Source organism: Erpetoichthys calabaricus, chromosome 16 (assembly GCF_900747795.2).
Source record: "Erpetoichthys calabaricus chromosome 16, fErpCal1.3, whole genome shotgun sequence".
Taxonomy (NCBI): Eukaryota; Metazoa; Chordata; class Cladistia; order Polypteriformes; family Polypteridae; genus Erpetoichthys; species Erpetoichthys calabaricus.
Window position 1 is genome coordinate 43476692 of NC_041409.2, and position 21255 is coordinate 43497946.

The 21255-nt window shown below is 37.3% G+C and overlaps 1 protein-coding gene across 1 annotated transcript in view; it reads right to left on the reverse strand.

Moving 5' to 3' along the window:
* The window catches only part of LOC114666811 (kin of IRRE-like protein 1), a 327249-nt gene that overhangs the window by 287265 nt on the left and 18729 nt on the right, over nt 1-21255 (reverse strand). The window lies entirely within an intron of this gene.

Sequence of the window (21255 nt, forward strand, 5' to 3'; positions counted from 1 at the left end):
ATTTCAAACAACTAACTGCTTCAATATTCTTTTATTAAGCCTTATAAAATATAATTTGCCTAAGCAAGGATTGACAGTGTAAGCCCTATTAGGATTAATTAAATGTGTATCAATACAATACAAAAGTCAGAAAATAACAAAATTATTAATTTTTTTTTGTAAATCTAATCTTGAAATTTAGTAAATATTTCACTCATTTGACACTTTGCAGTAGATCATCAAGAGCTTGACAGTGGCTTTAAAGCTATGCGAGTTAGATATCATGATTGGTAGATGGATAAATATTCTCATAGCATCTTTATATATAATCTTCATTTGGATCTTGATCTTTGTTTGTCCGCGAACTTACTGCCTTGTGTGGTGTTCCTGCTGTGTTCAGTAGAGGGCAGTAGTGATGGAGGAGGAGAGGAAGTGAGGGGGAGGATCGTTGAATGAGGTTGGAGTGTGGTGATTAAAGAGGATTGAACTAAAGGAGACTACGTGCTGTTTGTACTGGCTGAATACACAACACCTTGGTTGTTACTTTTGTTTACAAACACTGTCGATACCACTCTTTGTGTTTAGATCTGGCGTGGACACCATGCTTTGTGTTTAGATCTGGCGTCGACACCTGCTTCGTTGTCGAGACTGTGGTTTTTTGTGTTTCTATCGACCGTCGTTGGCAGCACTTCGTCTAAATCGAATGTTCACCCACTTCTTGGAGTCGGCAGTCAGAGTATATAAGTCGGACACACTTCTGTGATTTTCCATCAGTCGGTGTTTGGAGTTCAAGAAAGAAGCATTGGTTCTTCCTTACTCTTTGGATTGCCACAAAGCAACCTGTGAGATTGGAGAAAGGTTGAGAAGAGATCGTGAGAGGAAACGACAGCGTCATGAAAACGAGATGGACTGTGAACAGAAAGAAGCAGAAATGCTGCCTCCACCACCACATAATTACTATTCGGACAGTGATTCCGAGTAGGCCGCTCCTATCGAATCAATGTCCAAGGGTTTTGTTTTGTAATTTTGTTTCCCTTATAAAAAATCATAATCCTGTGCAACGAAGGGCCCAGTTCACAACTGGCAGCCGCGTTTAAACAGGGAGCCCTTCACAGGCATTGGAATATGGAAGAAACACCAATAAAAACACTAACACAGATGCAGAAATAATTGACTAAGAAAATAAAGGTGTTAATTCTTATTGATTTTGCTAACAATTATTTATATGCATTCTTTTAAATCACTACGGTGGGTTGGCACCCTGCCCAGGATTGGTTCCCTGCCTTGTGCCCTGTGTTCCCTTATAAAAAATCATAATCCTGTGCAACGAAGGGCCCAGTTCACAACTGGCAGCCGCGTTTAAACAGGGAGCCCTTCACAGACAACTTTAACACGCGCAATGTAGTTGTGCGCACATGGCTAGTATCATATAGTACTTTACATGTAATGCAAAAATCAACTCTGGAGCTCTAGTCCATTACAGGACCTTCACATATGCATCACTCCCACTCACAGTAAAACTAATCAGAGATATTGGACAATTTCTTGTACGTCAGTCATATAGTCATAGATCTAGGAAATTACATCAAACCCCCCCAAAAAATACATGGTCCAGAATCACCAAGATTTCAACCATTCTGAACAAAATCTCTGAAAAAACTCAAGTTTTGGCCTGAATAAATAAGAACTTTTATGCTAGTGAGGATTAGGAAAAAAAAATAATGTGACCATAAGATAGCACATAGTCAAATGATAAAGCAAGGGTCCTCTCCATGAGAAGCGATGAAAACAAATGGATACAAAATAAAAAAAAAAAAACACCAAAAATCAGTCAAAGAAACAGTGTAATAGTTCAGTTCAAAACCTAAATTCAATCACAATTATCTACAATATCAGATACGAAAATAAGGATAATTGCTGATCTTAAACCCATCGCACTGAAACGTGGAGATCACGACTTCCAAGAGTACACCCCACAGAAACTGGGAGACTCATCCTAACGCAATCCTATCCTATACAAAAAGGTGGCACACAACAACGCAACAAAATGCCATTTGAAATCATACAAAATAAAATAACAAACCCTAAATACCTGAGTTCAAGATAAATTAACACAATCAATAAAATATTTTACCTTGAAAACCCCAACTGAGTATAAAACAACCCCATAACAATTACTATCTAAATATAATGTTAAAAAATACTAAAGGTAGCAAAAAGCGAAGCCTACAAGGGCATTTTTTGCTCATCGAACCTCCAGCAGCATAGGCACATTTAAACTAAACCCTAATAGCTTTCATATTCCATGACACTGAAACAATACAAAACAGAGCACAAAACAAGCACATTAAAATCACTATATTAGACAGCAACAAAGCACATACTAAATGCAAAGAAAGTTAACACAATTCAGTGTCAAAGGACAGACTCCAGCTCTTCCAAAAAACAACAGATGATGCACATTGTGCTGTGTTGCCATGCCCCAACCCCACCCTGTGATGTCACAACATTAAGAATGCCAGACAACACAATACAAAAACAAAGTAAATACACAATGAAATGCACTAAACAGTGAGAGAACGGCTTAAATGACTGTAGAACATGACAGGAAGTATCAAGTACAAGACAGGAAAAAATGCTTAATTGAATGCCATGAACGCTCATGTTCACACCAAGATGGGCTAATTTAGAGTCACCAGATAACTGAATATGTATGGCATTGGAATATGGAAGAAACACCAATAAAAACACTAACACAGATGCAGAAATAATTGACTAAGAAAATAAAGGTGTTAATTCTTATTGATTTTGCTAACAATTATTTATATGCATTCTTTTAAATCACTACGGTGGGTTGGCACCCTGCCCAGGATTGGTTCCCTGCCTTGTGCCCTGTGTTGGCTGGGATTGGCTCCAGCAGACCCCCGTGACCCTGTGTTCGGATTCAGCGGGTTGGAAAATGGATGGATGGATTCTTTTAAATCATTCCTCATTAAAAATGTTTTATGTAAAATGGAGTAACTGAACAACTGAGTGGATTAGTACTTTGTTGCCCATAAAACTTAGTATTTAAACCTTTAACCTTCATTTCCCTGGATTTAAAAAGTTTAATTAAAAAGTGTTGGTATATTATGTATAGTAGATTTAACAGCACTCAGGGATATTTTTTGAATGTCTATATACTAATATTTTCAGAGTGCAGAAAGAATAACATTATATATGCCAGATTTGTTGATTGTGTGATAACTATTTTTCTACATTTTACTCCATGTAGCGTTCACCTAAGTTAGACTGACCCAATCTTCTACAATTGAAACCTAGGTAAGAACACCCACCCACTCTCCATTTCAGGACCTCTAAATAAACCACAAATACTCTACCAGCTCTAAAACCAGCAGAGGGAGCAGGCAGTACTCTCAACTGCCTGTGTGGAAGACATTAAGGGAAAACCCAGAAGCCTAAGAAGCCACAAGTTGACTACTTCCTAATATTAAATAAGCTTAAAGTATAAGGAAAACTTCATCAGAGAATTGGCATATTATTACAATTCAGGAAAAAAGGGTAATCTAAACAGCATGGGTCCTCTCAAGTAACCATTTATTTTATAGAGTCTTTGTTCACCAAACTGTTGCTGCCACCTCTAAAGCTTTGTGCATCAACAAAAGAGGAACATTAAACATAATTATGTTAACAATGAAGGAACACTCATGACAGATACCACTTGAATGAAGTTATCACCATTAAAAGCACAGAAATTTTGTCATTAGTAAATTTTAAAACTACTATGTCATACTATGTTAATTTGAAAAGCTCTTTTAATTCGGAAAGAATTTCAATACTGAAACTGCAATCAACCCTTACAATATAGCTAAAAAATGGCAGAAAAATATACTCAGTGCTACATCTTGCATTGGATCTGACATCTGAACACAACTTGTCTACCTTACTGGAACAATTCAAAATTTGCCTGGGGTAAGTTTACAAATATGTTTGAAAAGAAGTTTAATGCTCAGTCACAAATGGCACAGCATTCCTAGACATCAATGAGAAAGCCCTTACAATAAATAATGGGTGAATGAACTCAGTTAAAACTAGCCAGATTCAGACGAATAAAATCCTACTGAGGAGAGGTTCAATGTTAACAAAATACATTTGTAGTATAAAAATGTGTTCTTTTGTTTGAACCATTACTAAGATGGCAGACAAATGGATTGTGCTCTTCTTCTTAATTTAATAATTTTCATGTAAGCAATAAAATATTTTGGATAAACATTTAAAAATGAATATTGTCTTTCACCTTTAGTAGAAATTAACAGCTCATATTCTAAATAAATAAGAAATAACATACTCTACATCTAAATTGAAATTTGCAATTTGAGATACTGCCCTTTCATTTCAATTCAGTTCAATCCAATATGATTCTGTTTATTTTTAGATAGTGCTCTTTGTCCAATCAGTCTACTATCAATCAGCAATACTTCATTTAAGTGTGAAATTGATTCCTAAAATAAAAGTTGGCAAATTTTAGTTTGTTGTCATAGAACATTTCACTACAGTTCAAATCCCAGTTTAATTTACATGAATTTCAGTTTCCTCTCCAAGTCTCTCTTTCAGTAATTGTAATTCGAGATTCTAAATTGGCCCATTGTCAGACTACATGTCCATTTCTTCTGATGGATGCTATCCTGTCCAGTGTGGAATCATGCTTTTTACCTGCTGTTATTAGGACAGGCTATGATCCCCATTGCCCTTGTACTAGAAAATAAGAATTCATAAAGTGGAGTGCCAATAATTAAATTGTTAGAAATTAATTTAAATATTGGGTATTCAAAACAATTTCCAAATTAAAAACCTCAGAAATATTGAAAATATGTAAACATAAGAAATCTAGAAATCAATGAGTTTATCACTGAATTTTTTATGAGAGAAAACTTAACAAACCATAAGTATATTGACAAATATTATGGGTGACTACTATTAATTAAGTTTTGACTTAAGAAGAAAACGTGCTAAAGGATAACATAAAAATTTCCCTTATATTTAAATTACAACAAAATGTAAAAAATAAAAAAAGTCAGTATTTTTAAATGGGTACATACAGTATGTGACAAAGGTAGTTTTATTTAAATCAACATAAATGTGCAAGCATGAAGGGAAGCACACACATGCGGTAATCTTTGCATGTGAGACATCTAAGAGCACACCCTTGCAGGATAATTTTTAATGTTGAGACAGGAAGAAATCAGAAGAATTCATTAACAGAAAATTAAATTGAAGTGTTAAGGAATGTATGGCACATATCAGCATAGACATAGACTGTATATGGACACAAGGCTTAATTGTGAATTGAACTGAGAAATATGTTTAAAGTATGTGCACTTCAACTGCTGAATCACAAGTGTCTCTGAACACTTTGATGTGATTCTCTACAGGCTTTAAGGTATCATCCATTGGTAGTGGAAGACCAGAGAAGAGCTGTCAAGAATTCAGAATATGAGTGAAGATAGCAGATTGAAGGAGAATAATATTCTCTGCTAAAAGTGAGAGTGCCTAAGAAGAGACATGACAGAAGAATTTAAAAATTACTGAGGTAAAAAACAAAGCTGAGGCTCACTCTTTAAAAGTTGTTCTGCATGGGTGACATGATATCAAGTCTGGGAACAAGTTATGCGTAGTTTTTGCCTAACTAAAATAATCTGCAAATAAAAAAAACTAACAACCTGTTACATTTTACATCAAACTGGTCTTAACAGTATACTGTAATGAAATGACAGAGTCTGAGAAGCAAGCATTATGGAGCACCAGTCAAGGGAGGTTCAGACATACAAGGATACAGACTAAAGGGGCTAAAGTTTAATGTATAACAACAACAACATTTATTTATATAACACATTTTCATACAAATGATGTAGCTCAAAGAGCTGTACATGATGAAGAAAGAGAAAAAAGGCAAAATAAATAAGAAAATAGAATTTGGGAACACTAAATAACAGAATAAAAGTAAGGTCCGATGGCCATGGAGGACGGAAAAAAAAAAAAAAAAAACTGCAGGGGTTCCTAGGCCACGAGACTGCCTAGCCCCCTCTAGGCATTCTACCTAACATAAATGACATAAATGATAGCAAGAGATACAGTATCAAATATTTTTTAATTTATTCTATTGCCTGCTTTCCACAGGTATAGATAGATAGATAGATAGATAGATAGATAGATAGATAGATAGATAGATAGATAGATAGATAGATAGATAGATAGATAGATAGATAGATAGATAGATAGATAGATAGATAGATAGATAGATAGATAGATAGATAGATAGATAGGTAAAACATCCTGCATTAGTCCTGTTCTGAAGACGGTGGGTGCCTCTTCACTTAATGACTACAGACCAGTATTCTTCGCATCCTGAAGACTTTTGACATACTGGTCCTGTACTGTATGAGTCCTTTTGTGGTAAGACCACCTGGACCCACTTTAGTTTGCCAATAGGACAAAGATTGGAGTGGAGGATACAATTATCTATCTGCTTCCCAAGGCTTACTCTCATCTGGAAAAGTTGGCAACACTGTGAGGATTATGTTTTTTCATTTCCCCAGAGCCTTCAATACCATCCAACCAACCCTGTTAAGAAGTAAGCTCAGAGATATGCAGGTGGATGAGCCTATGGTGTCATGGATAATGGACTATCGTTTGGGCACACCATTGTTTGCACTGTGTTTCCAATATGAATGTGGGCAACACTGGACCACAACAAGGAACAGTCCTGCCTTTTTTTCTCTTCACTCTGTACACCTCAGACTATAAATATAACACCAGATCATGTCGCTTGCAAAAATTCTGAGATTATTCTACACGTATGGGGTGTATTGATAAGGAAAATGATACAGAGTATAGGCGTCAAGGGGAGAACTTTGTTTCTTGGTGCAAAGAGAATTGTCCGCATGTTAACATCAGAAAAACCAAGGAACTGGTTATTGCCTTTGGCTGCATCATTCATGGAGTGGACCTTAATGACAGGTTGGACTGGAACACAAAGGAACTGTACAAGAAAGGGCAGAGCAGCCTCTTTTTTTCTTAGGAGACTTAGTGACATCCTTCACCTCTTCTGCAACTCTGTGTTGGCAAGTGCAATTTTCTGTGCTGTGGTGTGCTAGGCTGGTAAAATCAACTCAAGAAAGGTCCAACATATCATCAATCTAATTAAAAGGGTAGGCTCAATTACAGGACAAAATATGGACTACTTGGAGGTAGTAGCAAAGGTGAGAATTAAAACAAAACAGAGTGTCATTATGAAAAATACTGTACATCTTCTCTCTCACACACTAACCCTGAGGACTTTCAGCCAACGAATTATTCAGTAGAAGTGTGTCAAGAAACGCTACTGGGGCTCCTTTATTCTAATAGCAATACAACTGCACTGTGACAGCCAAGTCAGAAGGTTTCTTTCATTTTACTCAATCTAGTGGGTGTTCAGACCATATTGTGTATGTGTATATATATTTATTTATCTATTTATACTTTTATTTATTTAAAGAGCTACTTCAAAATGCCACATTTCCCTCTGGGGACAAATAAAGTTCTATCAATCAATAAAGTTCTATCTGTTGTCACACACACGCAATTAGGGGGCAGCCAACGAGCCAGTCATAGCACGAAAGAACAAAATATTGGGTATGTAGTACGAAGTATTAATGCCTCTCTCCCTTCTTCACCAGAAAAATGGAGGAATAGAGAATGAACCTTTCGGATATCCACCAACATTATAAACGTCCTCACTCCTGTAGAAGATTTCACTTCCGGATCTCGTTCAACTGGTGACATTTCCATCCTGCACTTCCGGTCCCTTTGTGAAGACCTCATTTCTGGCTCCTGATGATGATGTCATCTCCGTCACTCACTCTCCACGTCATCCCAATTTCCTCTGTCACCTTTACTTCCTGCTACTAACATAAAAGCCCGTCAAAGATTGTTTTTGTTGTAACTTGTATGATTATTGCATTGTTGACAATAGTATTAATCACAATTGACTGCCTGGACCCACCAACATTATACAGGGAATTTCCCCAACCCTTAATCTGTTTCTTTCTCTGTTTATTTCTTCACACTATATATATATACTAGTCACTTAGCCCGTTACAATAATGGGCGCTAGAACAGTAGTGCATAAACATTAGTAGGAAGAGTCTATATTAAATGGCAAGGGACTTTGACCTCATTCTTTTTGTTGGTTGTATTTTTCTTTCTTTCAGCCTTTCTTTTGTTGATGTTTACTTGCTGAGCTGACCGTTCTTCGTGGGCTGCCGCCATGTATTGTGTGTCTTTAATTTTCTGTGACAGTAATACTGTCTTGTACGGCTCTATTCAATAAGGGCGCGCACAAAAAGGCCAGCTTCAAAAGGGTGACCTCAATTGAGCGCGTCGAATAAAGGCGTTCGTAGATAATTTAGTTCAAATGGCTCTGGAATATGTGAAGAGCAACAAAGGTGCAGATCTTTATTTATGCGCGCCTTTATTCGCTGCGCCCAATTGCGGTCGCCCTTTTGAGGCACACCTTTTTGTGCGCGCCCTTATTGAAGGATACCGTCTTGTACGTCCGCTGGCGTGTACGTCCGTAATATACCTTTAATTTTCTCTGGCGGTAATACAGGCGTGCGTGTCGGTAATATGCCTTTAATCTCCTCTGACAGTAATACTGGCTTGTATGTGGCTGTAATATGCGTCACTGTATTGTGTACCTTTAATTTCCTCTCGCAGTAATACTGGTTTGTATTTCCGTAAAACGCCTCTAACTTTCTGTGACAGTAATATCGCGCATCGCACCGTGCCCCGAGCATGCACACTTCACCAGAAGACACCCACACACGAACACCTGGACGCACATAGGGATTATATATATATATATATATATATATATATATATATATATATATGGTTGAAATAGTTTACTGTCAAATAATGCAAAGAGTACGCAACACGTGTTTCGCCCTAATTCTGTGCTCATCAGGCGTACACACTCTACTGCACTCCCTCTTGGGAATCGAACCTCGGACGTCAGCGCTAGAGGCGAAGCCCCTAACGTTGAGCCACGGCGTGTGGTTCGTTTATTTGACAGCATGTAGATCGGGGTAATTACATTCACGGCATTCGTAGTCTGAATCACAATCTGATTGTATGGGTGGTTACCTACCAGGTAACACTTGTGGTTGGTCAGCAAGTCAGCTAACATCCGCCACGGTGCCCTCAGTTGTGAGAAGCAGATCATAGAATGGTTGAAATAGTTTACTGTCAAATAATGCAAAGAGTACGAGACACGTGTTTCGCCCTAATTCTGGGCTCATCAGGCGTACACACTCTACTGCACTCCCTCTCGGGAATCGAACCTCGGACGTCAGCACTAGAGGCGAAGCCCCTAACGTTCGCCACAGCGTGTGGTCCGTTTATTTGACAGCATGTAGATCAGGGTAATTACATTCACGGTATTCGTGGTCTGAATCACAATCTGATTGTATAGGTGGTTACCTACCAGGTAACGCTTGTGGTTAGTCATAGTGACCACACAAGGGCACCAGCGAGTCACAGTAATAATTCACACAATATATGAATAAAATAATGGTCTTTTATTCTTCTTTCAGGCACTATCCACAATCCTCTCTCAATGTGAGCCACAATTATACAATAAATTATCAATAAACTAACAATTCTCTCTCCTTCTCTACCGCTGCTGAGGTTTGCCCTCTGCCTCCCAAGCAGCGGGCTTCCTTTTATGCCAGACCCAGGAATGCTTCAGGTGTCATTCTGACTCCTCTAGGAAGCACTTCCAAGCCATAGACAAAGTAGGGTGGTCATCCCCCTCTACCAGTCCTACAGGGCTGCACTTCCAGACTCCATTTCCCTAGCACCCCAGCAGGTGTCCAGACTGGGTTCTCACACAAGGACCACTACCACCTAGTGCATGGGAGATGGATCACTGCCAAGTTCCAGCTTCCACCGATCCATCCATTATTTTATACCGACTGGGCACAGAGTTATCTTTCCGCCCTGCTGGCCAATCCATCTATTGTTCCTCTTAGGCCTCCGGTTAATGGTACCTCCTCTGATCCGGCCAGGATGCCCATTCTCCCCCTACAATATATGTACGCAAACAAATGCACTTAAATGTTCAGTAGCCATTAGGTAGACTTACGGTATTGCCTCTTCCTCAAACAATTCAAGTGGGTACAAGTCAAGTGGGTGCAATTGAACACAGAAAGTATGCAGACATGGTGAAGAGGTTAATTTGATATTCAACCAGACAGACTAGGCAAGATACATGATTTGCACATGACATGCTGATAGACTGGTCAGAATTTGGCAAACAGCCTTGGATCCCTTCCACCATGTGATGCTTGAAGTGTAATGGTGTGGGAAATGTTTCCTTGGCACATATCTTTGCATCAACTAAGTCACTTGAAGATTTATCAATTTTTAAAATGGTTAACATCATTCAAAATAAAGCACAATGTCACAAACATGTCAGTTACTTTAGTTTACTCCAGAGGCCTGCAAAGGCACCACATTTTAGTCTAATACAGGAAAAGATGAGAAAATTTATATTTATAGCCTGATACAGCAGGAAATGTATGATACTGTTGAGGTAGCTTTAGCCAGTATATAGTAGCTTGTTAACTTAATGAGTCAAAGAACTCAGGCTCTTCTACAGGCAAAATACGATCTTACCCAGTACTAGCAAATATGTCTCTATTAAGTGTCCAGTGAGCATATGTGTGTGTATACAGCATGAATTAAGGTCAGTATGAAAATTTATTAGTAAAGATTTGTTATTAAATTTCATTTCATAATTTAGACTGTAGGCAGCAGGTTGTTACTGGTGATCATGTGGTCTTTACTTTGTTGCTCACGTTTCCCCAAAATGATAGGTTAAAATAGGAAGTGTAAATTGCCCCATGTATGTTATCTTGTAGTTGAAAGAAAATCAGGTTTAATAAGACAAAATAATGACTTGACTGTGTTATTTTGATCTATTTAACCTTAATGACAAAATCATAATTTCTATAATAGAAACATTATAATGAGATGCTTTGAAAACGTTTGTGCAAATACAATATAAGGACAATGGGAGCAAGATATTAGGAAAGTTTAGAGCAGAAAACCTAATTTAAAAAAGAGGAAAATCCTAGTTCATTTTGCAGCCATAATTAAGATATATAGCACAGTGTTCTATAAATATGATGTAAGTTGAAGGTAAGAGAAATATGAAATGGTGATGTGAATAATATATTAAAGAGTAAAGACAATGTGCAATGAAATAAAACAAAACAGAAGGAAATGAGTAACACATGTGTGGAATGCAAAAAACTAGACAAGAAAAAGAAGAAACGACAGCATGAAGAAAGAAGTGCAGAGAGAGAGATGAATAAGCACTGACTATGAGACAGCTATGAGGAAGAAAACAAGCTGACACAGACAGAAAGAGTCAGGGCAAGGCCATATTAGAAGAACAGTAGTTGGGAAATAATGAATAAAGGTAGAGAGAGAGTGAGAGGTGGTAAGAGAATATGAGAGAGGATGGGAGAGGAATGCTCTTTTTGAGAGGATGTGTGTATGCGCATAACAGGCAGGAGAAAAAAAAAGAAAGTCTTGATGACTTGAGGCTACAAACTAATTAAGCTATGCAGCCTAAAAGAGAGAGAGAGAGAGAGAGAATGAGGGAGAGACAGAAAATGCATCTCCTTGCATTCTTTGTTAAATCTTTTCCAGTGTGCAATATATGAAACTGAACTGCCGTCTACACTAATTACACAGCACAACTTTGGCTCCAAAAACGAGAATGTACTTGATGGTTGAATGAGCCTCTCTCACTCTTACTGTCATACTCTCCCTCCTTTTTCTGCATTTTTCTTCCAATCCTCAATGTTTTCCCTCTGTTCCTGTAGCTGTCTCATGGTGTTGTTTTCCTTCCCTCAATGTAAAGACTTCACCAGTGCCTCTATTCCAGTTACTTTTTTGTCTCTCAGCTTAAACTTATTTTTTGTTCTCTCCTCTTGTTTCTCCTCTCATTCCCACAGCACATCTCTGTATTCCTCCCTCTCTCCCTCCCTCCCTCCCTCCCTCCCTTGCTGTGGTTTTTTGTGATTTTCAGTTTCTGGAATGTTAGGCATTTCCTGCTGGATTCCCAGTCCGTTTGACTCTTGGCATAAAAACTAAAAACTTCATAAAATTTCCAAATTAACCGTATCCCAACCATGGCATGGAGTGGTGAAATCCAAATGTCTAACAGGCTGAGAAATGTGGTCTATAGTCTGGACGACACCGAATAATGGGGTTAAACCATGAGAATATCCTTCAGGAGGAGGAATGGAGTTAGAACAGTTTTCCTGTATGAGCGTTTTTTCTTGTAATTAGCAATGGCCGAAAGTTACAGTTCATTAAGTCACTGGCTTTCAAAAGACAAAAAAAGTAATTTACAGGGATCTTTAGGGAGAAGGTTTTAACACAGCTGATAGAAAAGCCAACAAGATCAGCCACCTTAAAAGAAACACTGTGGTGTTCAGGCAGAAGGATAAAAAATGCACTGAAGAGATCAAGTGTAGAGTAACCACACATTAGAGGAAAATGTAAAATATTCCTTCATTTTTAGTTTGAGGCTTTCAGTATGTGCAGTCTGGGATAATCTTGGAAATAAAGAGTGAAAACATGAACTGAGTTCCACAGTTTTTAATCCACAATTTTCCTCAGTTCTGGAATTTGTACCTTCCTGTTCTACCTGCTCTTCTGATACATTTAGATTATGAAATTGCTCACCTCGTATTTGGTTTGCAATAGTAAGCTACTAATAAGCATTTTGTATCCCTCTTTAGGCACTAAGATGCAAAATCTGTAGTGTTCCCAGGGTTATCACTTTTGAGATATTACCCCATCAGCACAGTCATCTACTATTCCTTAGTTGCTCTATCACATTCACTTTGCAGTTGAATATCTAGGTGAGTTGGCTCTCTCGGATATAAACATGAATAAGACTGATATGTATTACAGAATACAAACAGCACAACACAACAAAAGGAGTCTACTTTTAACTTGAACTGTTTTATATTGAAACAGTATCCAGAGGCAAGAATATGGTCTAATAAAATTCAACAATTTTTCGTGTCAACAGAAGTTTTGTTGCCAAAAAATACAATAAAGTTGTATGCAAAAAGTACTATTAATGCACCAGAAAAATCTAATAAAACATTGACTAGGCATCACATTAAGAGCAGCAATGAGAAACACTGCTCAAGAACAACAGCAAAAAGGGTCTAAATTTCATTCAATTTGCAATATAATTCACTTTTAAAACGTCTAGAAATTAACTTTGTGTGTGAGAAAAGACACAAAAGTGCCTGCCTTTCTGATTTTTTTGAAAACAATCTTAAGTATGGAAAACTTTATGCAAGGCCTACCTGAATATAAAAGAAAAATATAAAGATCTAGAAAGAAGTGTGATATTGTTAAAATCAGGAATTCTGTAATAGGGACTGCTGAATTTTCACATGCCTAGTCCATACTGCCAACCTATGTTAAACCGTACCTGTTCTTTTGAGCCTTGAATATAAACTAATCTATACTAATAAAAGGCAAAGCCCTCACTGACTCACTCACTCACTCACTCACTGACTGACTCACTCATCACTAATTCTCCAACTTCCCATGTAGGTGGAAGGCTGAAATTTGGCAGGCTCATTCCTTACAGCTTACTTACAAAAGTTAGGCAGGTTTCATTTCGAAATTCTACGCGTAATGGTCATAACTGGAACCTCTTTTTTGTCCATATACTGTAATAGACTGCAGCTCGATGGCCATGGGAGGCGGAGTTGCGTATCGCGTCATCACGCCTCCCACGTAATCACGTGAACTGACTGTGAACGCAGTACGTAGAAAACAAGGAAGAGCCTTAAAGAGCGCTGAAGAAAACATTCATTACACAATTGAGAAGGCAGCGAAACAATGAGAAGCGAGCGAGTGACGCATACAAGCATATTCATAAGTGCAGCTACTGCGGAAACAAAGCACGGTGTAAACCGTAAGTTTAAATTAAGTTTATAGAAACGCTCCCGCTGCCGTTTGCAATACCATATTCACGACACACAAGTTTAATGAGAAGACACGAGGTATAAACGAGACTTTGGATCACTTTGTAACAGAGTTAAAATTGCTGTAGCAAGAAACTTTTAAGTGCCGGGTCTTAGCTAACATTAAATAAAGCCGTGGACATCGCAACATCACACAAGAGAGCGGCTCACGTGAACTGACTGAACGCAGCACGAGTGATCACTTCAATGAATCAAACCTGTTCAAAAACACATTACACAATTGATAATGTAGGAAAAGAATATGAAGCGACTGACGCATACAGACATATTCATGAGTGCAGGTACTTCGGAAACAAAGCACCGTGTAAACCTAAAGTTTAAATTAAGTTCATAGACCTACAAAAGGTTGCCATTGATTTGAGGCAAGATTGCTTTTCTGCTGTACAACTATACGTTGCATTCTCAACAGTAAGCTTGCACGACTTGGTCATATTACAACCGGAGTGCTGAACTGACAACGTGGTATACAAAGAGAACTATAACAATCGTAATAAACGAACAATAAAACAGCGGAGAACCTGTGGATTAAATAAAATGGCTGCTTCCTTGGCGAAGCTAGAAAAAAGGATGACCTTATATGGCGTTCGTTTATAAAAGAGCAGAGAAGCTGTGTAAAGGCTGCTTCACAAAAAAACAGCAGAGCGCCTTATATGAGCAGGCAGTCAGCTAAAGAAGGGAATCAATAAATAACTATAATCGTAATAAACGAACAAAAAATAGCGGAGAATCCGCGGACTACATAAAGGAAATGGGTACCTGAACAGAAAAGTGAGTCTCAAATAGCTACACAATAACTATAACAATCGTAATAAATGAACAATAAAACAATACAGAACCGCTAAGCAAGGAGAAAGGACGGCCTTATATGGCGTTCGTTTATAAAACAGCGGAGAAGCCCATGTGCCCATGTGGGGTTTTCTTCAGGCACTTCAATTTTCCTATCACATCCAAAAGATATTCAGGTTAGGGTAAATGTAAGTTTAAATTGCCCTGGTGTGACTAATTGTGGGGTGTGTTTCTATTTGTGAGCATACTATATGATGGACAGGCATCCGGATCAGGATTGGTTCCTGTATAGCACCCAATACTGTCTGGATAAGGCATCAGCACCCATGATCATAAACTGAATAAGTAGGTTAAAAATGGATGGATCGATCGATATGACAGAGATAAATCAGAAATCATATTCCTTAGTAGCAGTGCAGAGTTATAGAAGTTGTTTTCACTCCTAATATGCCAGGGTTATTTAAAAAACAGACATACAATGAGCACATATTATAATACCAAGGTACAATCAGTTAACAGAAAGAGTGTACAAAATGACATTAAGTGTTTGATCACTTATGAGTAAAACCAGACTGACTTGTTTAATCAAAGATGAAGTCAACTATATCTTATCTAACAGTTACTTATATATCATTAAAGACAGACATATTAATAAGTCCCAGATAATTGTATGAGAACAGTTTTGTTTTATTTTACCATGTCTTATTTTTCATTAATTTCATTTTAATGCATTTAAGCTATGGGACATGCAACTCCAAATTTGTATTCATGCCTGTCCTCTGAGTTAATTGGTAAATGAACACTGATAAAGGGGAAACATAAACACACCATACTAAATCAGTTTTCCATCAAGAACACAGTGACAAAGAAGCAGGCTGATCAAGCAAAAATTTCACACATAACATTCTCAGATCCAGTTAATCCAACTTGGAGGAAAAGAGGGTTCAGAGAGTATCCCAGCAACACTAGGTATAATGTGGTGAACAGCCCTGGAAAGGAAGTCAGTCCACTACAAGGCCAAATTAAATACACATACGGGCACTCTCAAAGTGTCTTCTTTGGGGATGTGAACGTAAAATCAAAGTGCGAAGAAATAATCCCCTACAGACATGGGGCGAATGTACAAACTCCACTCAAACAACAACAAAGTAAGGGTTGCACAAATGTTACAAAATATTTCTTCACACAAAGGACTTAGATACAGAACATACTGTATAATGAGATAGCAAGGGAAGTGTAGTTGAAGCAGCAATTCGGAGACCTTCTCAACTTAATGACTGCAAAAGGGACTAAAAACTGGATTGCACCAGTCTACTGTCCATTTCTGTAGTGGCCTCATATCCACAAGAAGCCTTTCCAGGCTACCAATATGAGTCTCATTCAAAGTCAGTTTACTTATACTGTACATCTGGTCATGTTTCAGCAATGTTAGTGTTTGCGTTTTATCTTTTACCTTAGAATTGCCTAATTTAACAGTCTACAAGTCTCTAACCTGACAATATTGCACGTATTGCTGAATATTGTTGAATTTTCACATGCCTAGTCCATACTGCCAACCTATGTCATACCGTACCTGTGTTCTTTTGAGTCTTGAATATAAACTAATATTTAATATATACCACTCATAATATCTCCAGTGCACAAAAAAAATCTCTATTATAAAATAAAATTTTGGAAGGAGACGAGACGTGATTATCTCGAGACACTTTCATGTCTCGCGAAACAAGTCTTTGTGCCAAGTGATGTAACCACACCCGGGGCCAGAAGCCCTGCGAGACAAGAGCTTATGCAAAGAGATTTGGAAAAGTCCTGCATGGTTACGTGAGACATATTTCTTGTAGAGAGAAACGATATTCACTCACGGGCAGTTGTCACGATGTAATTCCAAACACAGAATCAAAATTCAATGTGATATTGATGAAAAGGTAAAAGCCAAAAGTGATCGAATATATGGACATAGGTGATATGACAAAAGTGCACCGTGCGAGAAAGCAGCAGAAAGCCAGAAGCAAGCCAGCAGCTGATCAAGCAAAGAGGAGGTAAAAAAACAAACTGTATGTGTTTCCCATTGTATCACCGTTTAAGAGGGGGTGCTGGAGGAGCAATCGCGTCTCCTTGGGGTGTGTTCAGATTCCCTATTCACAACGCAAGCATTAGAGACGCGAAGTAGTTCATATCGCAGACAGAGGGGGAGGGGGGGTGGGCGAGCTAAGCAAGCAGGGGGTGAAGCCCCCTAGTAAAATTAAAAATGAACAGAGTGGAGGTATGGTGATAACTAGAAAATACTACTGCAATTAATTTATTTAAGTTGTGGAAAGCATACCCCCCGGACACAGACAGACAGACACCAGAATGTCCAAAACACTTCTTTATTTCTCCAAAGCACCACAATGCCTTCATCCACCAACTCTCTTCCTTTCTCTCTTTCTCTTTCTCAATGACCTCCTCTCCCCTCCCCTCCTCACAAGCTTTGTCTCCTTCCTCACACAGTGAGTTCTAATGGTTGGTGTATGAAACCCATCATTTTCCTTCAAAGAAGAAAAAAAATGCCATGTAACTTTTTAATAGTTCCAGACTTCAGCAAACATCCACATAAAATACTCATCTTTCAATAGCGGAGAGACATGTTAGATTCAGTCCTCTGAAGATACAGCAAGTTAGTAGATTTGCATCTTGTGGACTGCTAACTATTTGTTCCTTTGCACCAGACAGTTTGGGATTATTATACCTGGATTCATATTTTACCAAATGCAGTGTGGTGTAGGCTCTGCATTATGTCATAATTACTTGTAGTCATTAATTATAAATTACTATGTATAATATACAGATGTTTTTATAGGTAATAGTTTAGAAATGTAGCAGTAATTAAGTTATTGTTTATTGTTGGTTTTAAACAATGTTTGTAAAGTTCTTCCATTTATGTTATTGTAATAATGCATAGCTATCTATGTTATACTACTTGCTTGTTTAAGTTACTTACAGTATTACCTCAGTCAGATACAGTGTCTTTCAGATTATAAACATTATGCTGTTGTTTTTACTTAATGTTATTTTGTTTACCTCTAGAATCTAACCCTAACAGAAATATATAATTATTAATCCATATTTCAATACACTGCGATAAGGACTGCTATGAGTGTCTGGCTTTGTGTGTAGTTAATGAAGTGACAGTACTCATAACATCTTGCCTCACCATTCTGACATAACAGTCAACTAAATGTATTTACAAAGAATTTATGTTGTGACTGCAGGTTGCTTGAGATCTTCAAACACAAAAAGTTCTAATTCTTCCCCTAGAACAAATGGGCACAGATGGAAGTTAGCTAAAGGTAAATTGTGCACTGGTATTAGACAGTTTTTGCTTCAAAGAAAAAATTATTGATACTTGAAATGTTGTGTAGTATAGACTCTAGACCTTCAAATCTTAACTTTGTGATTTTTTTGCAAATGCTCATAAGTGAATTCAATTTGACCAGCTACTCTGGGAAGAATGGCCTACTTGTCTAATATTATTATGATCTGAGAAAATAAAAACACGCAATCAATACAGGCAGGTGTGTGACTCCCCAGAATTTAAAGCAGCAAACTGACTCTACTAAAGACAAACCCCAAGTATGGCTTTTAGGAATTCAAAGCTTTTCACTATATAAAGAGTTGTTGGTCAGGGTTCTCTTCCAAGGATATCAGATAATGCTTAGGGCTAGGCATTAGCTGCTGTGTGTTAATATGTTCTTCTGGTTTTGCATCAATAGTAATTTTTTGTTGCCTAATACAGTGACATTCTTGAATGTGTCACAAAATAAATACAGAAAAGGGGCATTGATTTGTGAAATATTTCATATTTTCTCATACACAGACCCGCACCACTATTTTCTATAAGGGTGAGTTATGTTGACATAATGATACAGAAACAACCTCTGTGACACTCTCCTGCTTTATTTTTGTCATGCAGATGTTAATTAGCAAATCTAAAGCGCATATTATATACAAATCAAAAAATAAAACACAGTGTAAATTAAATCCTGCCTGCATCGCAGACTGGAATACAGGGACAAGAATAAGAAGGAAATCAACTCACAGCAAATATTTCAATTTTAAGATATGATTGGCACTTTAACATTGCAAGTAATTTGTTTCCCTGACTCAACACTGAAGTCCTACTTACCGTTGGAACAGATGATGTGCTTTATTTCATATAAGATCTTTGATTGATTTTAAGCAAATATACTCAAATTTGAGGTGGCTATTTAGAGAAAAGTGTCAGTAGGAATAGGTGGGGAACGGGGCTTTCCCATTCTCTCTTGACTTACTTTCTTCTTTAACTTTAATACCTCCCTAGTTACCCTTGTTAAATTCTCTATTTCGACTGCATCATACACTTCTCAAAAGCTGGCGTATGGCTCCCCATTGTTGCTGTGGTGATGGTGCTAGTCAATACAGAAATTGTGTGCCTTCAAATGGAGGAAGTCCACCATCACTATGGCAACCGATCCCCAAATAAACTCTCCTTAAACTTAATGCAAACATTCAGAAACACCGCTCAGATACCCTGCCACTTAAGGGCTATTCCCTTACTATGTCATCCTGCTCTCTCTTTATTAACACTCTTTTTGACCCCAAAAAGAAATTCTCTATGTTGTAATACTATAACAGTGCAAAGGCTGGGATTTATTTAGAATAAGCTCATTTTTCTAATTGCCCCTGACACTAAAAATTCAGTTTCATGAAATTTCCTACAATTAATTGCAGCACTTTGAGCTTTTAGTATCTTGAAAGAAATATTATTATGACTTGGTTCAAAATATCTCTAGCCACTGATGCGCTAGTGGCAAAAATAATTTTTGATAGCTGCAAAAATGAAAGGCACGCTTAATGCATTTTAAGGTGCCTTTAACATACAAGGGACACTGTCCTTCAAGTGAAATAAACAATTGACCCTCTAAAATTGTTAAAGTTCTGTCAAAAAGAGAAAAAGGGTTTTGTGGCTGAGTGAGCAGGAGGGGTCAGCAAGCACACTCCCATGTATAAATAGCATGAAACAGGCATTGTATTCTAGTAAAGAGGTTGTCTACTGATTTATTGGTTTATTTGTTAACTGGTTTATTGTCTGTTTGGTTACAGGCAGGTGTGCACACTTTCAATGAAGGCAGAGGGCAGAAATGATCTCTGGGAGAACACAATTGGACAACTGGATTTCTCAGTTTTTAATAGTATGCTTGTCTTCTAAATTCATAAAGTTAATGTAACGATACATCTTTTCTGTGATTTACTGGCTAACAATTCCCAGTCTATGCAGTATTCTTTAAAAGTCTTAAGCCAGTTCAGATTTTTCTCCTCTAATGAATTAAAAAATAGAACTTATTGGTAAATATCAAAATAAAAATAAAATCATATTTGACATAAATGTGTTTATAGACAATATTTTGAAATAATTCCTGATAGATGAAGTGTGTAGCAGATGGCATTGCTAGCTCATTGCTCTTATGCCACTGACATCAAGAGCACTTTCTATGTGAAGTTGTGCCTGTTCTGCCCATATCATGTAACACTTCAATTATTTCTTACATTTCAGGCATGCTGATAGATGTCAACAGACTGTGACAATGTCAACACGCATGTAGCTGTAACTGGGGCTGGTTTGCAGTTTGAGCATGTTATCTCCAGTGTTAGCTGTAGCTCCCTTAACTAATAAAACTTTAAATGGATAGGTGTTGTTACTTCACTTTAAAGAAATTTAAGAAATTATGAAAAGTTCAGAAACACTTTTCCTCAGTTCCAGCAATGTCATACAGTATGCTTAATATTAAAATGTCAGCTTTGATGGGGAATATCCCTTGCAGTATATGCAAGGACCTTGTCAATTATTGCCTTAATTATTAAAATTATTACAGTTATTTGTTCTGAATGGTGTTTCATTTAGGATATGTCTAGAGAACACTACTGGACATAAAACATTAAAAATCATTAGTACTGTATTTGACTGTATTCAACTTACCGTACTATTGATTTTCAGCCATCTGAAACACTGCTTGCATCGGTCCTAAAGATTTCATATTTTTTCATAAGGACATTTCTACAGATTTAAGTATGGCTTCCATTTAATTGTACAGATTTTCATACTTCTATTCTGTAATCATGTTTTCTTAAATTACAGCTTATTTCTTTAGAAGAGCATACCTACTTTTCTAAAACAGAATGATGATTTAATGTTTTATATTGATTACTATATTATTATCATTCTTTAATTTAATATTATTTATTGTATCAGTATGCTGCTGCTGAAGAATGTGAATTTCCCATTGGGATTAATAAAGTATCTATCTATCTATCTATCTATCTATCTATCTATCTATCTATCTAT